The 5,993-nt window shown below is 44.4% G+C and overlaps 1 pseudogene; it reads left to right on the forward strand.

Annotated features, from left to right (window-relative positions):
* The first annotated feature begins 1,066 nt into the window (after positions 1-1,066).
* On the forward strand, positions 1,067-4,241 carry LOC123094610 (60S acidic ribosomal protein P0-like; annotated as a pseudogene).
* The last annotated feature ends 1,752 nt before the right edge of the window (positions 4,242-5,993 follow it).

The raw sequence follows: 5,993 nt of genomic DNA on the forward strand, positions 1-5,993 counted from the left end.
CTGCTTCCGCACTTGGATGCAGTCTCTCCGGAGCCAGTCGACTGATCGAACAAGCCGTAGAGAGATTCGTTGGGCTCGATTGCCGCAACTTGTGTAGTGGCCGACTGGCGAGCCACCGCGTGACCCACCCATCGCTGAAGCCTCGACCGGCCTGAGCGCTTGCGCTGGCGGGAGACCGGGAGGGTGGACGATGGAGGAGCCGACCGATACAGGGTCGACGGTTGCCGCAGCAGAACGCCGCGGACACATGCGCGAAAATGCGTCGCACCGCGGACGGGGAGCGCATCTACGTCGAGTGGAGCCTCCTGGAGCCATGCGGAGTCGTCGGCGATGAAGGTGAGAGTGCCGAGACGGATCTCTTGACCCTCGATCAAAACTCCAGCAGACACCATGATGAAAATACTCGGAAGAATCGCAACTTCTCCACAAAATCGCTAAAACACCTGCCCCAAGGTGGGCGCCAACTGTCGTGGGTCTAAGCCTGACAGTAGAGTGGGGGGTAGGTATGGAGAGGCAAGGTCCTAGCTATGGAGAGGTTGTAAGCACAAAGGATGTACGAGTTCAGGCCCTTCTCGGAAGAAGTAACAGCCCTACGTCTCGGAGCCCGGAGGCGGTCGAGTGGATTATGAATGTATGGATTACAAGGTGCCGAACCCCTCTGCCTGTGGAGGGGGGTGGCTTATATAGAGTGCGCCAGGACCCCAGCCAGCCCACGTAGGAGAGGGTTTAAGGTGAGTTAAGTCTGGGGCGTTACTGGTAACGCCCCACATAAAGTGCCTTTACTATCATAAAGTCTACTTAATTACAGGCCGTTGCGGTGCAGAGTGCCTCTTGACCTCCTGGTGGTCGAGTGAGTCTTCGTGGTCGAGTCCTTCAGGCCAGTCGAGTGAATCCTCGTTGGTCGACTGGAAGGCGACCTCTTCTAGGGATGTCCTAGGGTAAGTTACTTGGATCAGGTCCATGACCCTACCCTAGGTACATAACCCCATCACCACCCGCACCCCGCCCCCCACCGCAGATCCACCGAGTCTAGGGCTAGGGCTAGTGCTCCTTCGCGCGGCCAGCGATGGCGATCAAGAAGCCGTCCAAGACCGACAAGAAGCACGCGTACGACCAGAAGTTGTGCCAGCTCCTCGACGAGTACTCGAGGGTGCTCGTCGCGTCGGCGGACAACGTCGGCTCCAGCTAGCTCGCGGAGATCGGCAGGGGCATCCGCGGCGAGTCGGTCATGCTCATGGGGAAGAACACCCTCATCTGCCGCTGCATCGCGGCGCACGCCGAGAGGTCGGGCAACGCCGACGTCAAGGCCCTCATACCCCTCCTCCAAGTAAGCCCCCCCTCCCCCCCCCCTGCCGGATCTTCTACTCTGCATCTGGTTTTGTCGTCGAGGATTCGTTTTCTCAAGCGTGCTCGCGCCTGTCCTTTTGGTGCTGCTTGTTGCAGGGAAACGTCGGTCTCATCTTCACCAAGGGTGACCTCAAGGAGGTGCGCGAGGAGGTCGCCAAGTACAAGGTAATCTAACTACTGTACCACTGCCCTTGTTCTGCGAGCGAGTTGGTGTTGATTGCTGCCGACTTTGTTTGTTGAAGTGTGCTAACTGCATGGTTGCTAGTTATGGAAAGGATTATTGGGTTGCATGGATGTACGTAATAATTATGTGTCTGCCGAAATTGCACAAGCATGCTACTACTTCATCTTGCTGTCATTATTTGGAAGTAGTTCCAGATCTAGATCGTTTATGGCAGGAAAATTTGTTTCTAGTATGAATCTGTTGTATACTTGTGTCCTTATTATGGAAGGGGTCTGAGATTAGGTGGTTATTGTGTTGCAATGCTGCAGGCATAATTCTGCTTCTCAGTTTTTCTAGTTTGTATGGAAGGCGTTAGATCTCAAGTGGTTATTGTGTTGCAATGCTGCAGGCATAATTCTTCTGTTTACGGTTTGGCATCTTGCTTAAATGCCTCCTGAATTTGACGATGGTTCAGTAGTAAAACGGATTGTTGGATACAACTTGTGTCGTTGTTAACACAAAGTAGCACAAGCCATCAATTGTCGTATATATGGTTTGGTAACAATGTGAATAGGGTGGTTGGTGCGTATTTGTCTGAAATTTTACTAATATGCACATGCAGTAGTATTTCGTGTTGCATGTTGTCATGTACCATATGGGTGAGTGCCCAACATTTTGATAGTCCGATATAATGACAGTGGAGAACATATAAGATTTTATAGGTGTGAGTGTTTGAAGCAATTTTTGATGTGCATCTCACACATAGATTGTCCTTTGAATTTCGTGTTGCATGCTGCATTGATACATCATGCAATAAAGTTATTGTTGGTTTTGCAGTGTGCTAATTGTGTAAAATGCTAGTTATGGAAAGGATTATTTGGTTGCATGCATGGATTTAATAAATATGTGTCTGCCAAAATTGCACAAGAATGGCACTAATTCCATCTTGCTGTAATTATTTGGGAAGCGGTTCCAGATCTTCATTTATGGGAGAGAAATTAGTTCAGACAAAGCTTCTCAGTTTACTAGTGTGGTTATTCTGGATGGGGTTAGAGATCTCGTGTGTTGCAATTCTGCATGCATAATTCTGCTTCTGAGCTGTACTAGTGTGGTTATTTTGACAAGGGTTCAGAGATCTCAAGTTGTTTATTGTGTTGCACTGTGGCAGGCATTATTCTTCTGTTTGAGATAACATGTGCGAATTAACTAATTTGGCATATTGCTTCAATTATGGGAGTGCCACTTGGGTGCATGAATTTGATGATACTTCAGTAGTAAAATGGATTGTTTGTTGGGATAACCCGTGTCTTCGATGATTCATTCAAGTAGCACAAGCGTTAAACACAGTTTGGTTTGGTAACAATATGAACAGGGTAGTTGGTGTTCATTTGTCCGAAAGTATTTGTATGCAGTAGTTTCTCGTGTTACATGTCGTTGTGGAGCATAGATTTATCCTTTCATTGATATATTTAAACCTTGTGCAGTAGATATAAATACATTGTGTAGTAGAGTCGGGAGATAATAATTTGAAAATAGTGAATTGTGTCTACTTTTTTTAGGAATGTGTCTACTCTAATTTGGGGGAATGATATTGAAGTTTCAGTCTATGCATGATGTTGTACCGTACATTTCTTTTCTTTTTCCCAAGTAACCCTGCAGCATGGTTTTGTGTGAACTACTGGGAATATTTCCATTGATCATCTAATGTTTAGAACACTTCTTGTTTAGCCATCTTATTATCCTTGTGATCTTGTTTTTGTTATACAATAGGTTGGGGCCCCTGCTCGTGTTGGCCTGATTGCTCCTATTGATGTGGTGGTTCCCCCTGGAAACACTGGTCTGGATCCCTCCCAAACTTCTTTCTTCTAGGTAAAAACTCTTGTCTGATAACACACACGCTGTGTTCTCCTGACGGTTAAGCAAGCACAAGTCTCACCCCGATCTGATGTCCTTTTTCCATTCATTCAGGTGCTTAACATCCCCACCAAGATTAAAAAGGGCAGCGTGGAGATCGTCGCCCATGTGGACCTCATCAAGAAGGGTGACAAGGTGGGCTCATCCGAGGCTGCCCTGCTTGCCAAGCTCGGCATCCGCCCATTCTCCTATGGTCTTGTGATCACCAATGTCTACGACGATGGGTCGGTGTTCAGCCCCGAGGTTCTTGACCTCCCTGAGGAAGACCTCATGGAGAAGTTTGCGTGTGGTGTCTCCATGGTTGCCTCGCTGTCCCTGGCAGTCTCGTACCCAACTTTGGCTGCTGCACTGCACATGTTCCTCAATGGGTACAAGAACGTGCTTGCTCTCGCTGTGGAGACAGATTACTCGTTCCCCCATGCTGATCAGATCAAGGAGTACCTCAAGGTATATAAACCTCCTATTTTTAGTTACTACTGTTTTCCTGTTTGAAATCTTCGCTCAAATGCCAATGTTCTGTATGCCTGCCATCTGCCTCATGATTGTTGTTATTTGTTCCGATCTCAATGTTACATGTGTTGTTTGAATGTGTGAACATCTTGCTCTATTTCATACATACTGAATGCCTAGACAAGTAATGGTGTAATTTTGTGTTTGTGTTGGATTGCAGGACCCTAGCAAGTTTGCTGTTGCTGCCGCGCTGTCTGGTGGTGGTGCTGCTGCGGCTGGAGCTGCTACTGCGGAGGAGAAGAAAGAAGAGGAATCCGATAGTGGATCTGACGCTGAGGAGGGATTCATGAACCTGTTCGACGACTGATAAGCTGCACCTCTCGTCAAGTTGCCACTTGTGTCGTAGCGTAGATAGATGAGTGAGCTCTTTTATCTTAGTACTAGTTGGCATCTCAAGCTCGGACTGTTGTGTGTATTCACCAATGCTATCGTACTGCTACTTGGTTGGTAATATTGCCCTGATCTCTCGTGTGTGAGATGCTCATGACCTGCTTTCCTTTTAAATTTTTTTTGAGACGATGCTTTCCTTTTAACTAGAACAGCAACTCACCTCCAGTCTGATGTGCCCCGAACCGGAGGCCCAAACACACCTAAAGCACACAAAAAAAAGAAGTAAGAAGGTAGCCATATGTATGACACAATCACCATACACTACGCGATCTTCACTTAAAATAGGATGATCAACTAGATGTATGAATATGAACCCTGGATCTGGGCGAGGTGATGGCGGGGAACTCCAACAAGTTTTACTACCGAGAAGGAATAGTGCACGTGGTTAGAAAAATATCAATGAGAATAGGTAAATGAGACCCGCTTCGGTAGACCCCCCTTACAAACCGTATAAAAGGGTAATATGGACTTTCAACTCTTTCGTATGTATAACGAGTCGTTCGTCGGTATGTATATACGTATAGGCCTATATGTTTTTTTTCTCTTCACCATTTTTTAAAGTGTAAAAATAAAGGAGCCAACAGGGTTCAAACTCTGCTAAACTGTACACCAACGTGACCAGCAGGCCATGTTAGGACTTGTGATATTTAGAGGTACAAAAGCTCTCTTAGTTATAACAATCAGTGGTTTTCTTTCTTTTGTTTCGGCTGAGTTTTCATATGTTGTTTTCTCGTTTTAATCATTTTCTTTTTCTTTTTTAAAATTCGTGAAATTTTATTGAATATACGGAACATTTTACAAATCTGTGAATTTTTTGAATACTTAGTTTTTTTAAAAAAATCGTGAACTTTTTCCAAATGCGCGAAGCTTTTTTCAAAATAAGCTTTTTTCACATAGATTTTTTTTTCCCAAAATCGATGATTTTTTTTTCAAAAACCGGCTGGCAAGTTGAGGTTCCCAAAACCAGGAACATTTTTTTTTGCAGCTTTCTTTAGTGAACTTCGTTTTTGAAAATCAATGAAAATTTTCATATCCGTGAACATTTTTCTAAAAATGGATGAACTTTTTAAAATCCACGAACGCTTAGGCCGGCCTAACAGCCAGTTCCTATTCGGCGCCTTTAGCGCCCGATTTAGTTATTCTCGCAATTGGGCGCATACCCCCTCTCATCAATCGCGTCGCACTGGGCCGGCCCATCTTGGTTTTTCTTCTTCACGTTTTAACGTGAAAAAATTCGCTGCAGATGCATTTCGAACCTGCGACCTCCTGCCTTGCATAAGCTGCGCTAAGCACCACACCACCAACACCTGATTTGTTCAGTTATACACTTTTACTTCTGTTCTTCTTTGTTCTTTTTTTATTTTTTCGTGTTTGTTTTTTTATTGGAACGATTTTGTTAGTTTTATTTTTTCTAATTTTAAATTATTATTTTTTTCAAAATTGATGAACTTTTTCCTAAGTTTAATGAACATTTTCAAATCTTTATCAAAATTGATGAACTTTTCTATATTTTTTGAACATTTTTGAAAAAATGGACTTTTTTGAAAAAATATGAACTTTTTTTGAGAATAGATGAACTTTTTTCAAAATTGATGAACTTTTTCCAAATTTTGTGAACTTTTTTGAGAATTGGTGAACTGTTTTGAAATTAGTTGAACTTTTTTAGAGA

This window comes from Triticum aestivum, chromosome 4B, assembly GCF_018294505.1.
Source record: "Triticum aestivum cultivar Chinese Spring chromosome 4B, IWGSC CS RefSeq v2.1, whole genome shotgun sequence".
Taxonomy (NCBI): domain Eukaryota; kingdom Viridiplantae; phylum Streptophyta; class Magnoliopsida; order Poales; family Poaceae; genus Triticum; species Triticum aestivum.